Raw genomic sequence first — 15271 nt, 5'->3', positions numbered from 1 at the left:
CGTGGTGTTCCATTCTTTTGGATTTATTTATCCTCCCCGCGCCATCACCAACATATTTTTTCGTCCTTTGCATTCGCACTCGCTCGGCGTAACACGTGTCGTTCGAGCGATTCCGGAACCCGCGCGCGAGCTCGGAATACTGATGATCATCGGGGATTATGACCGGCAGCCGTCGTCGGTTGACAATAACATCCGATCGCGAAATACCCAATTTCACCGGCTGCTGCGGGCTGCGACGACGAGGTGACTACTAAATGTACTTACATACTGATGTATACAGGATGCTTATATTAATACAGTATGGACAATTTATCCGGAAACACGAGAAATAATTATTCCTAAATTATTATATTCTTAAACCGTTGAGAACGAACGCTGTATAACTATATAATATCAGGTTACTATTATCAGGTTAGGTGTTGTATTGATAAAGATAATTTTTTTAACCCCGAAATACTTGTATTTTAGTTTCGTAGATATTGCTTGTAGGTTCACGATAAAACAATCCTTCTGTATAAAATATAGATGACCCGGTTCCCGTGGAACACTATATATTCGTACAAATATGTATATATATATCATAATATTTAGGGATAAGAGACGTTTATGTTTATACAGGCGTTTGGTTTTCTGTTCGCGTCATTTGATTGTTGTGCATAATATGTAATTTATATGTATACAATAGAGGATTTTCTGAATGTAGGTATGACGATTACTATTTATAGTATATACGTATATTACGAGTCGCTGTGCGGAAATAACATTTTTGGGGGCCAGACATTTTTTCCCGAACTTTATTATTATTGTAAAATATTATTTATACGGAACAAATATTACAATATAATGTATAAAGGTTTATATTATTATTTTTCTCTTTTACCTATATACGTATATACTGCAATAAATGCAAGACTATATTTTAATACACTTTTGTACCGTTTCTTCTGGTATAGTGGTATTATGTATCAGTCCTGTTACCATGTCAATATATACGTAAAGAGCCAATAATTTTCTCAAAATAAACAAAGTAAACAGAAAAAAAATATGTTTTTTTATATTTCTAATTTCTGGTGGTCGTCACCGCTGGGTAACAGAAGCAGCTGTCCGTAGATAGTGTAGGTTTTAGAATAAAAAATAAAAAAAACCCCAACGTGAAACCTTTCCGTGTCAATATTAATGAATCTATCACGAAAGTTTTATGGTGTATAAGTGTTGTTTATCGTATAGTATATTTAAATACGTGCATGAGCAGGAAAAAGTAAAACCCAAACGGACTTAATCGAACTTTTGGTTGTATATAAAATTATAAAATGACATCGCAGATATAGTACCACTCGCAATAAGATCGTACCTATATTGAATCACGTTTTGTAAAGGATATGCGACATACTATTAAACATATATATGTATAAATGTAATAAAATATATTAACTCTCTCTCTGTCTTTATATATATATATATATATATATACATATATTATATTATACATTCATATAATCGGTTTTGGTGTTCAGATAAATCAAATGCGATCTATATAGTGAGAAAAAGTTTTATTGTAAATTTAACGCGACACCAATAAATAAGAATAATCTGGGTAGAAATATATGAAAATATAATATCCATACCTTCGTTTCCATTAAGTCAGTTTAACTGATGAACTCAAATGATCTGTGTAGTCTAAAGATAGCTAGGGCTTAAAAATAAATATATTTAAAATAAATGTATAATAATTGGAAACAATTTGAGATTGCAATGAAAACTATTTGATACTGAATAAAAATAATTAATTGGTAATTTTATTCTTAGTGTAATATCTAATAATTAATAAACTAATAACTAATAATAATTCGTTATTCGAGTTAGGTAATTTAAATATAGCGAACATATTAAAAATGTACGTAATAAATTCGGTATTGTTAAAAAAAAATCTGAAAGTAAAGTTGTCAAATTTAGATTATAATATATAATGGTAAATTTACATTCATAATTTTAATTTTTAAACAATACGCATACTGTTATTTATTATAACTTGTCATGAATAAATTATAATTTATGATATACTATTTATTCGTTTCTGTTTTGGTTTACCATATATTCACAGTATAAACTGTTAATTAGTAAACGCTTAAGTATAATTACTAGGGCTCGGAAGTTGTTGCATTTGCATGATTTTTTTGAACCGTTAGATTTATTGCTAAGTGAGCTAGAAATTCATTCCAAGACACCACGAAAAACATATCAAAATTTTTTAGTGCATATTTTTGCATATTTGGTGATTTTTAGATTTTAGAGCATATTTCTTAATTTTACAATTTTTTAGAGCATATTTTATAATTTATGGAGATTCCATATGAAAATTTGTAAATTTGTAAATAAAAAAAATAAATACATTCATATTGAGAGACCTTACTAGATATTCTTGTATCGTATTTTTCAAATTTCTATTTGATATTAAAAACAATGTTTTTCCCCTATTGATTAATATAATATAATATTAATATATAAAAATATAATGTATATATATTTATAAATTACAACTACAGCTATCTTCATCTAAAATAGAATATTATACAAATTTAAAAATAGAAACAACAGCTATCGAAATACGACGATTTTCTTACAAATACTTTTCTAGGAAAATAACTCATTGATTACTGTTAATGGCATTAATAGATCTACTGCTAAACCGCTTAGATGTTTTTGTCAGTTCCGGCTTATACGTCCGTCTTATCTGTTGTAGTTGTACGCGTCGTTCTTGTTTTAATTACCTACTTACATTATTTTTAATTCATTATGCCGAAAACCAAACAATCTGCGACAAATCGTTTGAATAGTTTTGTTTTGGAATATGGTACGGATATATTCAAAACCGACGGAAGTATTTTATTCTGTAAGTTATGTGAAGTGAAGGTCAATTATGATTAAAAAAATTAAAATAAATATTATTTATATAACTTTGCTTTTTTTTTATTTATAAATTTAAAAAAAATATTTGTGAAAATTAAAATGTGTAAAATAATTAAATATAAGTGCATATTTTTAGAGCATATTTGTACTTTTTTAAGTGCATAAGTGCATGCATATTTAGTACTTTTTTAGTGCATTAAGTTCCGAGCCCTAATAATTACCATGCTCGTTATTATCTGTAAATAATTTTAAAAACTATTAGAATTTTAAATTATTTTAAGGTTAATAATAACGTTTATTATTGTAGACTAATCTATTGATTTATCATTATGTACGTGTTTATAATAACTACTATTTCCTTATAGAAAAAAAAATTAGTGTTAAAAACTATAAATATACTTTTTAATACAGAGATTGAAATATTTATTTTACTACCTCATAATATAATACGAAAAACAATTTCGGTGGGGGGGGGGGGTGAACCCCCCCTGGTACAGCCGTGCCTTTATTATTATAAGATATACTATTACATTTTCAATGTTATCATAGACTCGCGTACACAAGTACATATGAGTACACATTAATCGAATTATATTTTTCAATGTTTCATGTGTTCCGCTATTGTATACAATTCTTTTTTAAGTTATTAAAAAGTTACTTACTGAACTTTTAATTAAAATGTCAAGTTTTAATTTCGATAAAAGCAAGAATAATAATAACAATGAAACACTTTTAAAATGTTCAAAATATCACGGTGAGCTGATAAGTTATTATAATATTGTTTGAAAATTTAATGATGCTTAAAATAAAGGATAATCTTTCAGCCTGCAGTTTAAATTTCCATGACAACTAGCTAGTACTCAAATTACAATCATAAAAATATACATATAATATTGATTAACGAAATTGAATGAGTATTAACAAATATAAACAGTAGTTGATGTACGTATGACGTCAAACACAACCACTCTTGATGGTTATTGTCAATAATATATTATATAGTTGGGTATAATAATTACTGTCAACCATAATAATATTGTATACCTAAATGCACTGTTAGCCAAGTTTAGTGAATAATATTGACATTAATTTTTCCGTATTTTGTTATCAGCAAACAATTATACAATAACCGGTGTTTACAATATTTAATTTTAACCCGAATTCGGAATTTTCCGTTCCGGCAGTGGGCGGTAATAAATTAATAACTATTATAGCAGTAGATATTTATAATATCGTAAATGGAAAACTAGGTCACGCAGACAAACACAAGATTCTTTTGAGAGTAGAAACCAAATTTTCAAAACATTTTCGGGACTTTGATAGAAATCAAAAATGCCATTGAATGGTTAGAAAATGTCTTACTGATGGTTCACTTTTAAACGCAATATTATAATGAATGTACACAATGTGTTTCAAACTACAACCATAATAGCGGGGACCTTCAACTTCATCCTCTACCTCGTGAACAAACCGAACAATTAGAAGCCAACGAATGAATTAGAAAATATAATTCAGTTGGACGTCAAATAGAGAGTATACCTATATAAAAGTATCAAATAATAATTATCATAGTAAATAAAAGTATAGAAAAATATATATAATTTTTATAAAACGATGACACTCTGTGTGTGCAATTTTGATGTAACATTTATAAGAACACTAAAATATTCAATTCTACGGACTCCGATTCGATATTCCAACATTATTGCTTACTGTTATTTACAATTATTGAATATGATATTATATGTATAATATAATGCCCCATTCCCAATTCCAATGTATTAATGTTTAAGAAATATTCGAACATATTTACGTATAATATATCACCACTTCCCTGTGATTTCCGACATCTAAAAATATATAATTAGTAAACTATAATAATATAATAATATACACTATAGAAATATATAGACAATAGACATCCATTTAATATAATAATATTACCATGTTTATAAATTATAGAATTTTCGTGTACTTACACTAGTTTTAGTTTTCTTTTTTCATTATTACTAAAATAAATAAATAAATAAATAATAGTATTGAATATTTTTTAAGCTATAATACGCGCGTTAGTGCTTACTGCGTAGTCGAACTTATTATTAAATATGCATAACACCTGTTTAAATTTTAAAATTATTTTCAATATTTAAATAATCAAAGTAGACTTTTGCCGAAAAAATCACACTATAATTCGTCTAATCACTTATTTATGTTCATTTGGGATTTTGAATAGCATAAAGAATAGATAAAGAACCTCAACTCGAAGATAATATGTATTGTTAAATATTTTATACTTTCAAGAGTTTGTATAATTTTTTTTAATTAATATTTCATAGTTTTTACTTATATTTTTGTAACTTTTTCAAGGGCCAATACACGGGTTTTAAAAGTTTTTAAGGAAATGCACACTATAGTAGCTAATGTCTAATAACTTAATCATAATATTATATATTTTTAGATTCGCAGGTAGGAAATCTTTTTTTTAACGGGAGACAATATTTTGCAGTAGTTTATTTATATTTTATGCAATGTCTTATCATCTTGTCTATATCAATATATTTTCTTTCTATTTATAATTTTGGAAAATTATTACCTACTGTAGTTTAAATATAGGTAAATACGCAATATTTTTAACAATTCATAATATTATTTTGATTCACCTGAAAGAATTGTTTTTGTTTTTTTTTTTTTTAAAAACAAAAGATATTAAAATATTGTAATCTAAAGCTTGTAAATATTTTAAATATTATTGAAAATATAAATTATATTATATATAACTATTATGTAATAATTTTGATTATATATAGGTAATAAATTACGTTATTTCAGACAAACCGTTTTTTTAATGTTAAAAATATTAACTCCTTAGAATTAAAATTCCAAGGTCCATTACAAATAATGATGTATTCTCATTTTCACTGGTAGGTTTTTCCCTGGAGTTAAGTTATATGCGTGTACACTGTACTGTGTACTGAATTATATACGTTGTCTATGTTAAACAAATAAAAACAGGACAAAATAGTCAGCTTCCCTATATTTGAAAAGAACAATTACATTTTATTAATATACACATCAGTTCAAGTGTTCAAATATTTTAAAAACAATTGAATTTATACTCGAGGACTGATATTATTGTTTGGCAGAAGTCGTGTCATTCTCTCGCTCGTATTGTCTTTCTCTTTTTCTGACAAAAATAATGGTTAATAGTTAATACATATACCTATCAAAGTATAATATCCTCATTGTAGTTATATCTAACTAGTAACTTGTTCAATATAAAAACAAAAAATAGTTTTTAAATGAGATAAATACGTTAAGTATTTTTCCCCAATAAATCCGTTATCTTAGCATTAATTTATTTTTGTATTATATAAGTAATATAATATATAAATGTTTTACGTGAATTCCTCACACTTAAGACGCATCGCACTCGGACATCATAAATCACATTTATTTACTTGGTACCTAATATCATTATTGGATTACACTTTTTATACGTCGATAATATAATATAACATATATATTATTAACATGCAAAAACTATAAACATAATATTGCAAAATAATTACTTTGTAGTAAGTCAAGAAATATTGAGAGATATCACGAGGTATTTTTGAATAATTTTTTTTTCGAACGTTTAAGAAAATAATTTAATTTTACTATGGTTATTTAATACGTTGTATTTTCTAAAAATTTACCCGATTCACAATAAAAGAATCATTCTGTACACACCAAGTATAATATAGCACTAAATAATATCAATATTTACAGTCACGCCTGAGTGGAAGGCGTCGGCGGCCTATATAATTGTATGCAACTACGCACTCTGCTGCAGGTAGGTACCTGCTTAATACCTCCGACGACAAGAGCGAGCGCGCGGGTTTAAGGCGGATTAGAGCCGGGGCCGCGAGCTGCAAGTGGCCGATAAGGACGCAGAACGACTGTGTGTACGATAATGCCGAACTGGCTGCAGCTCGAATAAAGCGGCTTAGCTTTTCCAATCGTAAGTCCTCGCCCGCGAACCACCTCAAAACCGTTTGTAATTAAACTGGCGCGGAGCAGCAGTACAAAAGCCAGAGCCACGTATATACACTTATATCGTCCTCGCCACCCCCTGCCACGGTGATAACTTGAAACCGACTAAAGGTCGATGGTCTTTGCACTGCACCCGTGTAAAGCCAACGACACAAAAACCTTTGTCTTTAGCGTTCGCCTTCCCGCTATATAGCTCATGAATTATATACTATATATTTATTATAATCTAACTCCCGCGGCGCCGCCCGTCCCATCGATGATATCCAAAAGCCGACGTATTTCGATTCCTATTGTTTTCACCGTATTATATGTGTGTGTACATGAAATATATATCCTCATCGTCATGTGTTCGCGACGGAATGTGTTATGAACAGCCGACTTTTCCCCGAAGACGGTCTGCACTTATAGGTAATACGCGCGTAGCTCAAAACTATAAGCCCACATCCTCTTATAACCGTCATATCGATCCACATAGGTACCGCATATAACGTATACCACAGGTATATTTTTACATTAGACCTTACCAGTGATTCTTTTGGTCGTCTACAGTGTATTATTACTTAGATTCGCTAAGGCGCCAACTCGCATTTGGACAACCTATGAGCCTACGGCCCTACGCATTTATTTTAGAACAATATTACATATAATATATGTGTCGTGAAAAAGTAGAGTATATACTACTATAAATATAATATATATGTTACGGTAAAAGTACGAATATCGGTAAACCCTAGGATATACAAAATAGTTTGTTCAAACCCCGAATGATTTTTGTAGTTCAGACTTTTACAAACGAGATTTGGTATAAATCTTAGAATAAACAACCAGCGTTGGTAAAAGTCCGATTTTTTTTACTAATAGTGTGATGTTAATAATATTAATAATTATCATTATTATTTAAGTCTATTAGGTACTATATTAGCTACTACCTACTACTGATTACAATTGCTCAATAGTTTGTGAAATAGTGTTTAGTATGTTATGCGTTATTAAATAATAATTTTAATATTTTTTTATTAAGTTAATAATGGAATTATTTTATTCGTATAGATGTCAATATATCACTATGTATAAAGTTATACTCAAAATAATAATTTTTAATAATATTTAGATTAATTAATACAGTTAATTTAATTAAATAGCACAATTTATTTAAAGTTGGGTATTTTAAAAAACACAATTGATTGAATAATTTAGTATTACATTTAATACATATTTTATAATAACCAATTTTTAGAATTGACAATAATGCAAGACAACATAATTGATATTCATCAAGCAGTATATCAAAATTGTCTTTTACTAGTAGACAATGTTTGATAAAAAATCTATTCAAAAAAATGTATTACAAATAGATGTAAATACCAATCCAAAAATGTATTGTGCAACTCAAGATGCTACAGTACCAAGTCTACACAAAAAAATAATTGTAATAATTAAACTAATTTCAAATGTGTATACGATATACCTATTTAATATAATACTAGTAAGAAGTAGCTATTAAAGCTATAATATATTATCTAGTACAAAAAATTTCGGAATTTCTTAAAATTTACCAAATCTCGTTTGTAAATGTTCGAACTACAAAAATCACTCGTCGTTTAACCAAACTATTTTGTGTACCTTAGGTTTTACAGGTATTCGTATTTTCGCCGAAACATATACATATATATATATATATTATATTTTTGATTTTGCTGATTTAACGTTATTAACGGAATAGAAATTATTGATGTCATATCTGAAAAATTGAGAAAAATGTATGTAGTTTTATAAATTCAAGGTAAAGTATAAATAATATTTATTAAGATTTAATATATATTCAATTATTATTATGGTGAGTGGTAGAAAACTAGAAATAAAAGTAAAATGTTTAATATAGTTTTCTATGTCCGTTCATTTTATCATTAAAAGTTTTAACTACACCACTGAAGCAGACATATTATATACGTATATTATTATTTAGTCTATTAAGTAACTGGTACGAATTACTGATGTGCTTGCCTATTATACTACCTCTTCTTCTAAATTCTAGCTAGTGTAAGTCTAAAATCTAATAAGTGTATGACCTAAAATAATTCGTAACCCAATCAGTGTAATTTATTGATTTTAACTTAACTCAAATGCAGCCTGTCGGCTGACTTTGGATGATTGATCCACGTAAATATTTTTGAATTTCGTATCTCTTGCATCGACGATAGTATGTACTGAAAAATTAATAGATATATAAAACATTATTGTAAAATAATACAAAAACTGAAACGATATATACCTTCCATAAACCACATACATGATACATCTATAGGTAGGTAGTTTAGAATATTTAGATTATAATAGTACACAACAATTCGCAATATCTAACACAACAAACATACGATTCATATTACGATTATCGATTGCCGATTGCCGAATAACACCCATATTTGGTATACGTACAGTGATGAGACACTGTAAGCAAAAAAATAAATATCGTCCGTCCCCCTTTGCATATTATATTCTTGAAAATACGATAGAATAATATAAAATATATAATATGTCTATTACGAAGTATAGTAATCAACATAATACGCAACGGTGATCGGTCGAATTGGTTTATAAATTATAAATAAATGATCGTACTATATCGTATACATATATATATATAGGTACTATATAGTATGACAATTTTCAAAATGACGCAAAACCGTGAACTTAATGCTGAAAAACATTTGAGACTCAACTGATGTAGTACCAAAATTTACCCAAAGGTTTTTAAGGAAATTACAAACCAAACTTTATGTTTACTGTATGGAAAGTTGTATATTAACTTTTTGCATCAATGACTTATCATTGAGCAATAATAGTTATAAAATCAGCTATATATGTAATTGCATTTCGCAAACTACTTTAAAAATTTCGTATAATAATTTTTACTCAAACGGTCATATTAATTTCATATTTTGTCAATATTTCTGAATTTGATTAAATATTATATTATGATATTAATAATATATTTTAGTTACTATAGTAATAAATACTAATAATAATAATAACGCTATAAAATCTATGCATAATAACACCATAATATTTCATTTTTGTTTTAATAATAAAATTTATACTTAAATTAAAAAAAAATTTAACGATTATACATAATTTATTTATAATCTGATCAAACTTTTAATACCTATCACAAGCTTCATTCTTTTTTATATATTATATTTTACATAACTGATACTTTGCAAGCTTTTTTCATTATAAGTTAGGAATTCCAACACACTGGTTTAATTTTATTCATTGTTATTAATTTTAATATTTAGTATGTTAAACTTCAATCTAAAATTAAACAAACCAGTGGAAATAAAAATAACACTTTAGAAAAATAAATTGAAATATATTATATTGTGTATTATTAAATATTGTTATTATTTAAACTATTTTCCGTGTTATATATTATTATATGTATTTTAACGTTATAACATTTTACACAATTTAAAAACCTATATAATTTTTTGTTAGAAAAATAACTTACTAAATCAGTTGACAGTTAATACTTATGAAAATTATTATCAACAAATTGTATAAAATGTTTTAATCCTCAGCAGTATTAGCCATGGGTCTACATCGATAAACAATTAAACTTTGTTCACTGTGTTCACATAATATTATGTATATAAATACAATATATTCTACATTATCGTATGAAATATTTATCTTGTTACTTAATTGATCAATAAAATAATATATTTTTTTTTTTTTTTTAATATCGAAACTGAATTTGTCACGTTTTACGACCGATCAAATCTTAACATAAGTTACTCCGATAGTTATTTTATGGTAGGTATATAAAATATAAAATAAGTATTTGTGCTCGTTATTATTACGAAATGGATTATTATTAAATTTGTTATTTGCTCGTTCAGATACACAATACGATAATTACAGCGCTTCAATAATTTATATAATACTTATTTGAAGTTGCTGAGATAACGATTTTACACTGAAGAAAAAATAAAAACAGAGGTATGTATACATTTAAATATACATATTTTACGTTAATGTTTCAGGAGAATTTATATATTATATTTATATTATATAATAGTGTCTAGGCTTGCTGTGAAATGAATGGTATCCATAGAACTTTTAGGTACATAATAATTAATAATTATTCTGTTAAGTTTTTGTACCTCTCCAATGTTTATGTGCAGGACGAGTAGGTTATCACGTCGGTATAAACTATAAATAATAGCGATACATAATAATAGTACATACAATGTAGTGCCGCATAGAAACGAAATGAATTACACGGAAATGCGAAATGCACTCAATATTTTAAATACAAAATATTGTGCAAACGTGTATTATATATTATGTATATTATTGTGTTTTTTATGGGTCAATATAACACGGAATTATGGGAAACAATGTAATAAACATCAATGCCAATGAAAATATATAGTTCAATATCAGTCATGACTTAAATAAAGAGCTAACAAAATATGAATAAATGCATGTATTTAGCCGAATGGTTGGTTATAGTTTAACACTTTATTTTCATAATATTTGAAGAATAAATTTGCGTAAATAAATATTTTTTTAAGCTACTAAAATGTCGGAGACAAAAGCAAAATCATAAAAAAATAATACGGTTTAAAATAGAAATTATTTATAAAATTATAACTGCCTATGAATATAATATATTATTATAATAGATTTTTTTTTATATATTTATAAAATTATTAATAAAATAAAGCGGCGTGCAGTTTTTTTTTAACATTTGAACGGGTTTTTTACAGAATAAAAAAACGTATATGAATTTTATAATTATACATGACGTATAAATTCCAACGTTTTATAATATTCGTTGTATTTGAATTTACCAACGAGAAAATAAATGATTTCACTTTGTATTGTTTTATATTAAAACTTAATCATTTATCTATTTACAAAAATAAAAAAAATATATACCTTATGCAGACAATTCAACATTTATTTAGTAAATACTGATAATGACTTGGATTAGGTTTGCACAATAATTGCAGAAACACGTGAATTTGATTTCTAAAGCATAATCATCTAACACTATAAACCTTTACAAAACAAATTGTAAAACCTTAATTCTCTATAAAAAGTATTCAACCAACATATGATGAATTAAAAATAAATATGTTTAACTATGATTTAACTAATTTATCATGTTAATATAGGACATAGGTATATTATGTAATGTATACATCGTTAAAAAAGATAATAATTAATAACTAAAATTGCAGACCGAAAAGTTAAAATAAATATTTAATAAAATTTCTGTAATAGATTATATAAAAGTTACACTTTTTCAACACTTATTGGCAAGAAATTTTATGAATAAAGAAATTCTAATTATAACATATTTTACTGTATAGTACAGTAGTTGATAATACAATATTGATGGATTAATGATGGAAAATGACACTAAATAATTAGCTAAGTACCTATCTATAATAAATAAAAATATAATTAAAGTAATTACTAATTCTATTACATCTACCTATAAACACAATAAACATAATATCGTTTACATCGTTACCACTAATAACATAATAATAACTAATTGGTACATACTATTCATACCGACAAAGAAGTCATTATTGTATTACATACACTGTTACTCTATAATTCATAGAGCATAAGAATCAAACAGCACAGATACATAATATACATTATATATGTGTATAAAATATATGATGAATAGTTCATAGTATGTTACTAGCTATTATTATATTATTGTACAACTTAATGAACACAAATATTATTTGGTTAAAAAAAATTCGAAACCAAATTTTTATGACATCCAGTATATCATAATATAGGAGTTAAATCAATTTTCGAGAAATTAGGAATATATACGTAGGCGCAATTTGAGTTTTAAATAATTTTCATGTATGTACTGTGTGTGTGCTCCCTGGGATATATAAAGGTGGAAGGGGATATATACAAATCATTTTGGGGGGAGAGGGCTAAGATTGATTTTGAGGGGGCTTATCCCCCCCAAGCCCCCTCAAATTGCGTTTATGAATATATATTAATATATATATATATATATATATATATATATATATATATATATATAAAATCATAATGATTAATGGCTGGACCACATAATACGTAAAACATGGAACATTTCAAATGTAATTTTATAGAATTTGAATAATTGTGCTAAAAAGGATGTAATAACACATATACATTTATTTGTATATTATAAATTATAATCCTATTTCAAAAAGCCTGATGTGAAAATACGATGAATATCGTGGTTGTATCACTTGTATCAATGTATCATGTAGCATTAGACTAAAATGACGTATGCTATTATGATACATTCGAACAAAACTTTTAATTACAACGGTGGAATTGCTTAAATTGTATAACCAAAACTTAAAGTACATTTTACATACAAATAAAATTAAAAATTAAAGTTAAATATGTTATATATAATATATACTTATATAAGTTTGTAAAACCAAGTTATAACTGTTTATTTTCTTTTATTTTAGATTCTTTGACCGACCTCTATGAGCGTAAATTAATACTAAAAATTGTATTGTGCAAGTTGCGTTACTAGATCGTATCAGAAGTATACAAAAATTAATTATTTACAATACAACTCCATATACCTACCAACAAATAATAATTAATTTAACTGATTACATAGTTTAAAAATGTAATCATGAATTTTGAAATTGTTATGAAGCTTAATATATGAATATTAAATAGCATCCTCAGTTATACTTATTTGGGATCTGATGTCGATAAAAAAAATTATAAATAAAAAAAATGCTTTAATAGCTTATTATAACTATAGAAAATGATGTCTAAAAATTATCTAGATTATCTAAGCGGCTAAGCTTATTGTTTTTCTAAATTATTTAATATAATTGATACATCGACGACCGACCGTGAATTCGTAAACGTTGATTGTTGTTCAATAATGCCAATTTAATCTTATTAATCGAATTAATTATGTCTTATTATTGTTTGATATATTATGTACTGTTTGATAGGCGTGCAAATGGACAATGGATATATGTATATAAAAATTGTTTAAGGTATGCAAACGCCTTCATTAATACATAAAAATGAATTTATAACTGAAATTTCACAAAAATACAAAATAAATGTAAATTGTTTACTCTAAATATATAGTTGTGTTGTAAATGTTCTGCTCTCCCAAAGTCTAAGTTTACGTGTACCTAATGCTTAACATATATCATTGTGATAAAAATGTTTTCACTGTCTTCAAAAGAGTATTAGGTAATGTTTAAAAAAAATGTATTTAGGTCAAGAACGCACGTCAGTGACTTGACCATCATTTCACAGTGGAAAAATGGATACACCTTGAGAGCATATTATATATATAATGTTTATAGTATAATATACAGTATACACACTTATATAGTGCATATACCATGCATATTTCATAGGCACTATAGACACACATATACAAATTGCCAAATTGCCAATGTTTATCAAAACATTAATGACATTTTATTTGACTAATCGTATTTGGTTTACTTACAAAATAAAAATTATGCATAAAAAAAAATTTTGATCTATAATTACAAAATATGAGCTATAGGAACTACTCTATATACAATTACGAAAACAGACATTTAAGTGAATGTTACCAATATCTAACATTAATACTAATAATATCTGCAATACTAGTTATACCCTTATACAATGATAAATGATAAAAACGAAAATCGTTCGATGAAAGATCATAATTGAACAATGTTCAATGAACATGTAAATATACAATTTCGTTATAATTTCAATTCCAAACATAAAAAAAACATAAAACATAAAAAAAATATTCGTGTATATTTACGCTCAACTTTTTTTATTATTTTAACAATAACATCTTATTAGAAAATTGAGAAATATTGTATTACATTTTCAATCCACTATTTTTTTTTTTAAACATTCTATGAGTTTTTAACTACAAAACCGTTTACGTAAATATTCGTGATTTTGACAAATATCATTAAAAAACAATCAACAATTCTAAGTTCTAACATAAAATATTTATTTAAAAAAATATTGTGATGATATAGTATAATATTTTTTAATCTGCAAATTAACTAATAATAAGGAAGCTTATATAAAAATTAAAAACAAATATTTTGAATGTTAATTACAAAAATTATATATAACTAAATACAAACATTTTAAGTATTAAGGTTATTGGTTTTTGAGTCACACTAAAAAAACAAAATTGATTTAGTTGAATACTTAATGATTTTGCGTAAAAATTTTCGTTGTTTGTTTATTTGTTTTTACAGTATCATTCAGTTATACATATTATATACCC

Source organism: Rhopalosiphum padi, chromosome 4, assembly GCF_020882245.1.
Source record: "Rhopalosiphum padi isolate XX-2018 chromosome 4, ASM2088224v1, whole genome shotgun sequence".
Classification (NCBI taxonomy): domain Eukaryota; kingdom Metazoa; phylum Arthropoda; class Insecta; order Hemiptera; family Aphididae; genus Rhopalosiphum; species Rhopalosiphum padi.
This window is presented reverse-complemented; position numbering follows the sequence as displayed.